Below are 13,001 nucleotides of genomic sequence, written 5' to 3' on the forward strand. Positions count from 1 at the left end.
AAAATTCTAAAATTCTAAAATTCTAAAATTCTAAAATTCTAAAATTCTAAAATTCTAAAATTCTAAAATTCTAAAATTCTAAAATTCTAAAATTCTAAAATTCTAAAATTCTAAAATTCTAAAATTCTAAAATTCTAAAATTCTAAAATTCTAAAATTCTAAAATTCTAAAATTCTAAAATTCTAAAATTCTAAAATTCTAAAATTCTAAAATTCTAAAATTCTAAAATTCTAAAATTCTAAAATTCTAAAATTCTAAAATTCTAAAATTCTAAAATTCTAAAATTCTAAAATTCTAAAATTCTAAAATTCTAAAATTCTAAAATTCTAAAATTCTAAAATTCTAAAATTCTAAAATTCTAAAATTCTAAAATTCTAAAATTCTAAAATTCTAAAATTCTAAAATTCTAAAATTCTAAAATTCTAAAATTCTAAAATTCTAAAATTCTAAAATTCTAAAATTCTAAAATTCTAAAATTCTAAAATTCTAAAATTCTAAAATTCTAAAATTCTAAAATTCTAAAATTCTAAAATTCTAAAATTCTAAAATTCTAAAATTCTAAAATTCTAAAATTCTAAAATTCTAAAATTCTAAAATTCTAAAATTCTAAAATTCTAAAATTCTAAAATTCTAAAATTCTAAAATTCTAAAATTCTAAAATTCTAAAATTCTAAAATTCTAAAATTCTAAAATTCTAAAATTCTAAAATTCTAAAATTCTAAAATTCTAAAATTCTAAAATTCTAAAATTCTAAAATTCTAAAATTCTAAAATTCTAAAATTCTAAAATTCTAAAATTCTAAAATTCTAAAATTCTAAAATTCTAAAATTCTAAAATTCTAAAATTCTAAAATTCTAAAATTCTAAAATTCTAAAATTCTAAAATTCTAAAATTCTAAAATTCTAAAATTCTAAAATTCTAAAATTCTAAAATTCTAAAATTCTAAAATTCTAAAATTCTAAAATTCTAAAATTCTAAAATTCTAAAATTCTAAAATTCTAAAATTCTAAAATTCTAAAATTCTAAAATTCTAAAATTCTAAAATTCTAAAATTCTAAAATTCTAAAATTCTAAAATTCTAAAATTCTAAAATTCTAAAATTCTAAAATTCTAAAATTCTAAAATTCTAAAATTCTAAAATTCTAAAATTCTAAAATTCTAAAATTCTAAAATTCTAAAATTCTAAAATTCTAAAATTCTAAAATTCTAAAATTCTAAAATTCTAAAATTCTAAAATTCTAAAATTCTAAAATTCTAAAATTCTAAAATTCTAAAATTCTAAAATTCTAAAATTCTAAAATTCTAAAATTCTAAAATTCTAAAATTCTAAAATTCTAAAATTCTAAAATTCTAAAATTCTAAAATTCTAAAATTCTAAAATTCTAAAATTCTAAAATTCTAAAATTCTAAAATTCTAAAATTCTAAAATTCTAAAATTCTAAAATTCTAAAATTCTAAAATTCTAAAATTCTAAAATTCTAAAATTCTAAAATTCTAAAATTCTAAAATTCTAAAATTCTAAAATTCTAAAATTCTAAAATTCTAAAATTCTAAAATTCTAAAATTCTAAAATTCTAAAATTCTAAAATTCTAAAATTCTAAAATTCTAAAATTCTAAAATTCTAAAATTCTAAAATTCTAAAATTCTAAAATTCTAAAATTCTAAAATTCTAAAATTCTAAAATTCTAAAATTCTAAAATTCTAAAATTCTAAAATTCTAAAATTCTAAAATTCTAAAATTCTAAAATTCTAAAATTCTAAAATTCTAAAATTCTAAAATTCTAAAATTCTAAAATTCTAAAATTCTAAAATTCTAAAATTCTAAAATTCTAAAATTCTAAAATTCTAAAATTCTAAAATTCTAAAATTCTAAAATTCTAAAATTCTAAAATTCTAAAATTCTAAAATTCTAAAATTCTAAAATTCTAAAATTCTAAAATTCTAAAATTCTAAAATTCTAAAATTCTAAAATTCTAAAATTCTAAAATTCTAAAATTCTAAAATTCTAAAATTCTAAAATTCTAAAATTCTAAAATTCTAAAATTCTAAAATTCTAAAATTCTAAAATTCTAAAATTCTAAAATTCTAAAATTCTAAAATTCTAAAATTCTAAAATTCTAAAATTCTAAAATTCTAAAATTCTAAAATTCTAAAATTCTAAAATTCTAAAATTCTAAAATTCTAAAATTCTAAAATTCTAAAATTCTAAAATTCTAAAATTCTAAAATTCTAAAATTCTAAAATTCTAAAATTCTAAAATTCTAAAATTCTAAAATTCTAAAATTCTAAAATTCTAAAATTCTAAAATTCTAAAATTCTAAAATTCTAAAATTCTAAAATTCTAAAATTCTAAAATTCTAAAATTCTAAAATTCTAAAATTCTAAAATTCTAAAATTCTAAAATTCTAAAATTCTAAAATTCTAAAATTCTAAAATTCTAAAATTCTAAAATTCTAAAATTCTAAAATTCTAAAATTCTAAAATTCTAAAATTCTAAAATTCTAAAATTCTAAAATTCTAAAATTCTAAAATTCTAAAATTCTAAAATTCTAAAATTCTAAAATTCTAAAATTCTAAAATTCTAAAATTCTAAAATTCTAAAATTCTAAAATTCTAAAATTCTAAAATTCTAAAATTCTAAAATTCTAAAATTCTAAAATTCTAAAATTCTAAAATTCTAAAATTCTAAAATTCTAAAATTCTAAAATTCTAAAATTCTAAAATTCTAAAATTCTAAAATTCTAAAATTCTAAAATTCTAAAATTCTAAAATTCTAAAATTCTAAAATTCTAAAATTCTAAAATTCTAAAATTCTAAAATTCTAAAATTCTAAAATTCTAAAATTCTAAAATTCTAAAATTCTAAAATTCTAAAATTCTAAAATTCTAAAATTCTAAAATTCTAAAATTCTAAAATTCTAAAATTCTAAAATTCTAAAATTCTAAAATTCTAAAATTCTAAAATTCTAAAATTCTAAAATTCTAAAATTCTAAAATTCTAAAATTCTAAAATTCTAAAATTCTAAAATTCTAAAATTCTAAAATTCTAAAATTCTAAAATTCTAAAATTCTAAAATTCTAAAATTCTAAAATTCTAAAATTCTAAAATTCTAAAATTCTAAAATTCTAAAATTCTAAAATTCTAAAATTCTAAAATTCTAAAATTCTAAAATTCTAAAATTCTAAAATTCTAAAATTCTAAAATTCTAAAATTCTAAAATTCTAAAATTCTAAAATTCTAAAATTCTAAAATTCTAAAATTCTAAAATTCTAAAATTCTAAAATTCTAAAATTCTAAAATTCTAAAATTCTAAAATTCTAAAATTCTAAAATTCTAAAATTCTAAAATTCTAAAATTCTAAAATTCTAAAATTCTAAAATTCTAAAATTCTAAAATTCTAAAATTCTAAAATTCTAAAATTCTAAAATTCTAAAATTCTAAAATTCTAAAATTCTAAAATTCTAAAATTCTAAAATTCTAAAATTCTAAAATTCTAAAATTCTAAAATTCTAAAATTCTAAAATTCTAAAATTCTAAAATTCTAAAATTCTAAAATTCTAAAATTCTAAAATTCTAAAATTCTAAAATTCTAAAATTCTAAAATTCTAAAATTCTAAAATTCTAAAATTCTAAAATTCTAAAATTCTAAAATTCTAAAATTCTAAAATTCTAAAATTCTAAAATTCTAAAATTCTAAAATTCTAAAATTCTAAAATTCTAAAATTCTAAAATTCTAAAATTCTAAAATTCTAAAATTCTAAAATTCTAAAATTCTAAAATTCTAAAATTCTAAAATTCTAAAATTCTAAAATTCTAAAATTCTAAAATTCTAAAATTCTAAAATTCTAAAATTCTAAAATTCTAAAATTCTAAAATTCTAAAATTCTAAAATTCTAAAATTCTAAAATTCTAAAATTCTAAAATTCTAAAATTCTAAAATTCTAAAATTCTAAAATTCTAAAATTCTAAAATTCTAAAATTCTAAAATTCTAAAATTCTAAAATTCTAAAATTCTAAAATTCTAAAATTCTAAAATTCTAAAATTCTAAAATTCTAAAATTCTAAAATTCTAAAATTCTAAAATTCTAAAATTCTAAAATTCTAAAATTCTAAAATTCTAAAATTCTAAAATTCTAAAATTCTAAAATTCTAAAATTCTAAAATTCTAAAATTCTAAAATTCTAAAATTCTAAAATTCTAAAATTCTAAAATTCTAAAATTCTAAAATTCTAAAATTCTAAAATTCTAAAATTCTAAAATTCTAAAATTCTAAAATTCTAAAATTCTAAAATTCTAAAATTCTAAAATTCTAAAATTCTAAAATTCTAAAATTCTAAAATTCTAAAATTCTAAAATTCTAAAATTCTAAAATTCTAAAATTCTAAAATTCTAAAATTCTAAAATTCTAAAATTCTAAAATTCTAAAATTCTAAAATTCTAAAATTCTAAAATTCTAAAATTCTAAAATTCTAAAATTCTAAAATTCTAAAATTCTAAAATTCTAAAATTCTAAAATTCTAAAATTCTAAAATTCTAAAATTCTAAAATTCTAAAATTCTAAAATTCTAAAATTCTAAAATTCTAAAATTCTAAAATTCTAAAATTCTAAAATTCTAAAATTCTAAAATTCTAAAATTCTAAAATTCTAAAATTCTAAAATTCTAAAATTCTAAAATTCTAAAATTCTAAAATTCTAAAATTCTAAAATTCTAAAATTCTAAAATTCTAAAATTCTAAAATTCTAAAATTCTAAAATTCTAAAATTCTAAAATTCTAAAATTCTAAAATTCTAAAATTCTAAAATTCTAAAATTCTAAAATTCTAAAATTCTAAAATTCTAAAATTCTAAAATTCTAAAATTCTAAAATTCTAAAATTCTAAAATTCTAAAATTCTAAAATTCTAAAATTCTAAAATTCTAAAATTCTAAAATTCTAAAATTCTAAAATTCTAAAATTCTAAAATTCTAAAATTCTAAAATTCTAAAATTCTAAAATTCTAAAATTCTAAAATTCTAAAATTCTAAAATTCTAAAATTCTAAAATTCTAAAATTCTAAAATTCTAAAATTCTAAAATTCTAAAATTCTAAAATTCTAAAATTCTAAAATTCTAAAATTCTAAAATTCTAAAATTCTAAAATTCTAAAATTCTAAAATTCTAAAATTCTAAAATTCTAAAATTCTAAAATTCTAAAATTCTAAAATTCTAAAATTCTAAAATTCTAAAATTCTAAAATTCTAAAATTCTAAAATTCTAAAATTCTAAAATTCTAAAATTCTAAAATTCTAAAATTCTAAAATTCTAAAATTCTAAAATTCTAAAATTCTAAAATTCTAAAATTCTAAAATTCTAAAATTCTAAAATTCTAAAATTCTAAAATTCTAAAATTCTAAAATTCTAAAATTCTAAAATTCTAAAATTCTAAAATTCTAAAATTCTAAAATTCTAAAATTCTAAAATTCTAAAATTCTAAAATTCTAAAATTCTAAAATTCTAAAATTCTAAAATTCTAAAATTCTAAAATTCTAAAATTCTAAAATTCTAAAATTCTAAAATTCTAAAATTCTAAAATTCTAAAATTCTAAAATTCTAAAATTCTAAAATTCTAAAATTCTAAAATTCTAAAATTCTAAAATTCTAAAATTCTAAAATTCTAAAATTCTAAAATTCTAAAATTCTAAAATTCTAAAATTCTAAAATTCTAAAATTCTAAAATTCTAAAATTCTAAAATTCTAAAATTCTAAAATTCTAAAATTCTAAAATTCTAAAATTCTAAAATTCTAAAATTCTAAAATTCTAAAATTCTAAAATTCTAAAATTCTAAAATTCTAAAATTCTAAAATTCTAAAATTCTAAAATTCTAAAATTCTAAAATTCTAAAATTCTAAAATTCTAAAATTCTAAAATTCTAAAATTCTAAAATTCTAAAATTCTAAAATTCTAAAATTCTAAAATTCTAAAATTCTAAAATTCTAAAATTCTAAAATTCTAAAATTCTAAAATTCTAAAATTCTAAAATTCTAAAATTCTAAAATTCTAAAATTCTAAAATTCTAAAATTCTAAAATTCTAAAATTCTAAAATTCTAAAATTCTAAAATTCTAAAATTCTAAAATTCTAAAATTCTAAAATTCTAAAATTCTAAAATTCTAAAATTCTAAAATTCTAAAATTCTAAAATTCTAAAATTCTAAAATTCTAAAATTCTAAAATTCTAAAATTCTAAAATTCTAAAATTCTAAAATTCTAAAATTCTAAAATTCTAAAATTCTAAAATTCTAAAATTCTAAAATTCTAAAATTCTAAAATTCTAAAATTCTAAAATTCTAAAATTCTAAAATTCTAAAATTCTAAAATTCTAAAATTCTAAAATTCTAAAATTCTAAAATTCTAAAATTCTAAAATTCTAAGATTCTAAGATTCTAAGATTCTAAAATTCCAAAATTTAAAAAAATAAGGTTCTGGAATTCTAAAATACTAAAATTCCAACATTCCAAGATTCTGAAATGCTAAGAATAAAAAATTCTAATATTTAAATCATTTTGCTAAAATTGGAGAATCTTGGTTTTAGAATTTTAATATTCTGGATTTCTAGAAATTTGAAATTGAATAATTTTGCAATTCTTAAATACACAAACTTTAAAATGGTCAAATTTTGCGAAAGTTCGATTTTGTTTTGGATTTTTGATATTCAACAGTTCTTTAGTTCTCGAGTACTCCAAACAGAAAAACATAACAATGAGAGACCATCTGTTTACTTTCTCTTCTGTAACTCGACCACTTTTACGTATACCGCTTAACTCTTTGCATAATATTCCTATCACAATCCCTGTCTTTTGATATATACTGTAAAAGTGTGTTTAAGTTTAATAGAGACGTCGTAATAATCGCAAGTGTAAGGCTGCTCGCAATGCTGTGATGTAAATTTGTTTCAAAATTACAAGCCGTCGGATAATTTGGATCAATCGAAATACATCTAGAACATGTCAGTGATATTCTAAACGAACAAACGACCTCTCAAAATACATGGATTTGACTCGTTTGGAACGACACTGACAAAATTTAATTATTTAATAACCATTGTTCCAATTTTGACAGTGTCGTTACTCTTCAGGTTTTAGCCACCCGTTCTAAATCTTTTTTTCTGCTGTCATTCATACTACATACTAATGAAAAAATATTAAAACCGTGTTTTTTTCGTGTTTAAAGTTCTGGAAAATTTAAAACAATAGAAGCTGTTCTAAATCTGACGCAAAAAAGTTCCCGTTAGATAGGTCCAGGGCCTAAAATTCTCATATCCGTTCAATGAACGATGAAATTCACTGAATTCACCTTCGTCTTTTCGCTGCCTCCTTCGTTACTAAATTCACACAAAGCGAAACAATAAAAACAACGCCCCTTCTTCTTTCGATTCTATGGATGCGAGTAGCAGAAGTAGTGACTTTCGTTTTCCTATGACAATACGAAAATTCAATCTCGTTTTAATTTCAAATCAGTAATTTTGATTTTTATTTTAATTTTCATTAAATGAAATTATAGTAATGTGCATCATACAATGCAACTAGAACGCCGCAAACACAGGAAATACGCACACCACTGCCCCTTCAGTCGTCCAATATCATCGCTAGCTTGTTATTCTCCCAAATCGAACAACGGCAAATAAATATCGTTACTAATTTCTTTTCGTTTGGCCAGCGCTATGTGCAATATCGAAGAGACTAATGTCGTTCTCAATTTCGAAGCGAAAACGAATGTGTGGAGGAAATAATGAAATTGAATTTACCCGCATGCTTTGTCGTAGGCCGCTGTCTCATTTTCGGTTTCGTAATGTTCTAGTGGTTTAGAAAGTAGCATCGCTCGCTCGTCATTTTCGTCGGATTTTGGTAAACGAAAAAAACATTTTTCGACTCTGGATAGGTCTACTTGAAAAAGTACCAGAGAATTCTAATAATCTAAATTTGTAAACTTCTGAAATTTTATAATAGGGATCTTTAATTTGGAAAAATTGTGCCAGTTTTTCATATGTATTGGTAGCGGGTGTCCTTACGAGTACACTCATATCATTCTTAAACCTTAATTATTCTTTTATGATTTTTAAATTTAAAAAAACCAAATTAAACTCAACCAGCAAACTGACAGTTGTCCTACTAAATGACATATCTGCAAATCTATCGTTCGCCTCATTGTTAACCGGGACAGCACCCCACACAGCATGATTTGGTACTTTGTCAATCCGCTAGCAACCTGCCATCCCAAGTTTCATCTGCAAACTATGGTAGATCTGATAAGGCAACCTATAGGGTCGTGCAAGTCGCATGGGTTGGATGTGTTATTGTCCTAAAAGGAAACAAACTAAAAAATGTTTTTTTCAATAGTTTCGGGCCAAAAAATTGAAAAAGGACTGAGATATTAACTCACGGTACTAATCTGCATCAGAATATGCCTTAACCCGCACACCCCTAAAGATCCCTATTTATTTGAACTTACACTTGACCTGCTCGACTGCAACGTGCACAGCGGTGGGATGAATAACTTCGAGGTTGCAGACGTGGAAGCAACTCTAGAAATGATCGATCGAAGGATGACATGCTAACTCCCACATATGCACAATATTTTGACATTCTAGTCCTGGATAATGCTTCACAGCTATTCCATGTTGTCGGATAAGGGAGTTGGGTTATCAATATCGGTGTTAATCAACGAAAATATCATCGTATCACATGTTGTATCCTTTAATGTCTGTTGCTTTGGTCGACTGGCAAGCTTTCTATCAGCCTCAATTCATTACTAGTCGTAGGATGCTTTTCGTTCAAAATCTGTGATAGCATCTGTCGAATTAAAACGAAAAATAGTTGAGTAAAACATATTACAAATGAATATTATATTCAATAAGAGCAACTTCAACTAACTTCGGATCCGCCAACATTAACTAACTCCAAATTTCCTAGATCAGAGCCATTCCCTAGATCGCCACGAAAACAATGTTGTACATAAATGAATTTCCGAGCGCTTCCACAAAGGTACCGGGCGGCATTATCCGAATAGTGCATCTCCGTATTATTGTACGCAAAAGCCTGCACTTATCCCATGGGCGGGTCGTAGGTCTGCCATTGCATCCAGCACTGTTTTGGGCAGGAAATAAAGCTGAAAATTTGTGGTATTACGCTACCGGATGATGAGCGGTACATTGAACGAGATTGTAGAAAAAGTTTTCTTTTCGATCGCATCCATGCACCGGTGCGATTTTTTGGGCCAAAGACATCCGTTTGAATCAGTAGAGGACACACTTTCACAGTCTTTTTGGTCAATTCTGCTTCCTTTTTCATTAAATATTGACGTCGCAACAAATTTGTAATAATTAATAATCGCCGGACCGAAACTATCAATAACAGGGGCCGTGACAAATGTACCGACAACTTGAAAACAATTATTGGATCATAAACTAAATGATCCTACAAATTATTGCTCTCGGCGCAATTAATTATTACCGAATTACCACCGGAAACCGAAACACTAAAATGCACCTGCGTCGATCGACTTGGAAAAATGTATGTTTGTAGTATGTTTGAATGTTTTGTAGAAAACGTCAAATATTTCGCGATGGCGCAGATCCGCCATCTTTCAATGGAAAGAAACGCAAATTCGAAACCTGAATGAGAGAGATGGAAAACAAATACATCATACTGTCTCTTTCGCTCTCACAGAGTAAACAAAATGTTCGAGCTTTATGCGGTTGATTCGCAGGACAGAAAATTATGTGGGAATTAACGTTTCCGGAAGTAGACTTCAGTCAGGCGTTTGCTGGGTGCTAACCTGAGTGTATTACACACCTTTACCTTTCAGAATGAGCGACCACTCACAAAAGTGAAGATTTTTTAATTAGGCTGTACACGCGGACGAAGTCGACATAAATAATGACTTTTATTATGAGCCGGGTTTACCAACACTACCATTAAACTGTGAAGCAATGTTTGTCAACACGGCTGACAGCAAAAGTCATTTTTAAGTCGACTTCATTAGCGTGTGCAGCCTAATATAGAGGGCTAAGCTGAGAGAGACACAGAGGAAGTATTACTCAAAATAAAAGAATATTTTACATTTCTTATAAAAGAAATGTATAGAATTCGCTCAAACTTTCAAGATTTTTTCCGAGGCCCGGAGGGCCGAGTCTTATATACCAATCGACTCAGCTCGACGATTTGGGACAATGTCTGTGTGTGTGTGTGTCTGTGTGTGTGTGTGTGTATGTAACGGACAAATTCTCATTCGTGTTTCTCAGCAATGGCTGAACCGATCTTATCCAAACCAATTTTAAATTAAAGAACTAAAAAACAGTATGAACGCTATTAATTTGTTTTTGATTCTGATGTTTAGTTTCCAAGATATGAATGTTTGAATGCGCAAAAATGGCGTTTATTGCAGTTTTTTTAAATTATCTGCCGAAATTGACAATGGAGATTAACAATTTATATGTTTTTAGACAGCTTTAACGAATACCTTTCGAACAAGCTATAGACTGTTGAAATCGGACTATTATCAAAAGAGATATTTAACATTAAATGCGGACGAAAGATTTTTATCATTTCCCATATCCAGAAATATGACCAAAACATGTAATCTATTATTAACGCCAAAACGGCTTATTTTAGGTCAATAGTATCTTCGGAGAATTTAATGGAGGCAATATGCCCTTTCTTTTGGTATTGTGCTTTTGCTGATTAATCCCCCTATGAGTGAGATATTTTCACAAATTGTTTTGGAAGTGATTATATCGAAATGATGCCTTCAGCAAATTTGTAGCTCTTACTTTTGCGAATAACTTTACTGAAGACTTCAAATATCTATTTTGAATACTTTAAAAGTTATGGCTTGTTGTTTGTTGATTACTCTTTGTCGCCTATTTATTGTTCAATATAGTAATAATCCATTGAAATAAGCCAAACATTATTTCGATAAAACGTATTTAGAATTTTGTATTTCATTTTACTATCTACAACCGCTAGAAATAATCACCGAACGCTTCCAAGTTGTCTGGAAGGAACTTGATTACTTATCAGTACAAAAATGTTCATTTGTGCGAACCTTCTGACTGCAATTTTTCTAACTTATAACCATCGGATCGATCTGAAACATATCGGAAAATGAAAAGCGAAATAAATAACTCCATGCAACGGCGTAGCCAAGAGAAGGTTTTGGGGTTTAACACCATACAACCCCCCCCCCCCCCCGCAACACCCAAAAAAAAATTGGATTGACGTTGAAAATTTATTGATGCAGACTGATTTAATTCAATATTACAATAACAATTATCTGATCCGTAGATTGATAACCTGTTGTTGTAAACATCATGAGGACTTTTGATAAATTGTCGGAATGGGGTCCTGATATGTAACTGATCTCTTGGTCTTGATTTCACAGTTGTCTAATAGCATCAATATCAAATTCCTGTCTGAAAACATTCCAATAGAAAATTCCAGAGTTCTGTAATCAATCATAATCCTCAGATTTATTTTCAAATTGATCTCGTTTTTGTAGAGATGTACTGTAATAAGGGTCTTTATTTAATAGAAAGCGAAGTTAAAATTGATTTAATTCTATGAAACATAGAACTGCTCAACGAAAAATGCATAAATTTCAACAATTGCTTAAAATGTTTTTGCCTTTCTCATTCACTCTAAAATTCGTCGATCTAATCCCGACCGGGAGGACCGAGTGTCATATGCTAATCGACTCAGTTCGTCGAGATCGGAAAATGTCTGTGTGTATGTATGTCTGTATGTATGTGTGTGTATGTGTGTGTATGTGTGTGTATGTGGAAAAAATGTGACCTCTGTTAATCAGAGATGGCTGGATCGATTTGCACAAAGTTAGTCTCAAATGAAAGGTACAATCTTCCCATCGGCTGCTATTGAATTTTTTATTGATTGGACTTCCGGTTCCGGAGTTACGAGTTGAAGAGTGCAATCACACAACAAATTCCCATATAAACTGAAATGAAAAATTTTCAAAATCAAATTTGTATTTTTGATGCCAAATGACATTATAATGCATGAAACATTGAGAATTGATGTAAACTCGAAAAAATAACGTTTGACAAAAATTTATTTTTTTGGACTTTGGTACTTATTTGCTCTGTTACTATTTTCTGAAAAATTAATTCTGCATAATTTTAAAACTTCAAAAATTACGGTTTCGGAATTATGCCGTTTAGACATTAAGATCGATTTTCACCAAACCCCCACCAATTGTAAAATTGGCATTGTAAAAAAACGTAAGGGCGATACTTCAATACAATCGCCAAAGGGACTATATACTATATATACAATCATTTTGTCAATTTCAATAGCAAACACAAATTTTAATTCAATAATTTCAAATACTTCATGAAGTTTTGGGTTTCGATCACTGAATCATGCAATCTAGGATGTAAAAAACACAATAGTTCTTAAATAGGAAATAAAACCAAGTCTGGAAATATGCACTGTTGATTTTCTTTGAATGCACTATGAGTCACAAGGGCGATTTTTCGGTACAAAAATCAATAACTCCCAAACCGTTCATTTTAGAGAAATTATGTCTGAGAGAATATTTTTGGGGATTAAATTCGCTTTCTTTTAAAGTAAAATGTAGCTAGGGTGGTCCTCTCAAACATTCTTTTCGAAAAATTATTTTTCGAACAAAATGGTATAGCAAGGTACTTACTTCAGCAAAGTTGTAGAAAAATGTTTTTCAAGTAACATTTTCAAATGAATTAAAGTTATAGCACTATCGGTTTTTATGTTATAATTATTTTTATTCTTTAACTTAGGGTGTTTCTGAAAAAGTCAGTTTTATAACTATAACTTTTTAAATAGTTAGTCTATCTTCATACTCTCTATGAAGCAATTTTAGTACTTTTCATTGCGCATATTTCTGCTGAAGAATGTGAATCGATATCATTTTTCGTTATCGAGTTACGATCTTTTTTTTAAATAAAAATGGTAGTTTTCAATGTCCTCTAA

The sequence above is a fragment of the Topomyia yanbarensis genome, chromosome 1, assembly GCF_030247195.1.
Source record: "Topomyia yanbarensis strain Yona2022 chromosome 1, ASM3024719v1, whole genome shotgun sequence".
NCBI lineage: Eukaryota > Metazoa > Arthropoda > Insecta > Diptera > Culicidae > Topomyia > Topomyia yanbarensis.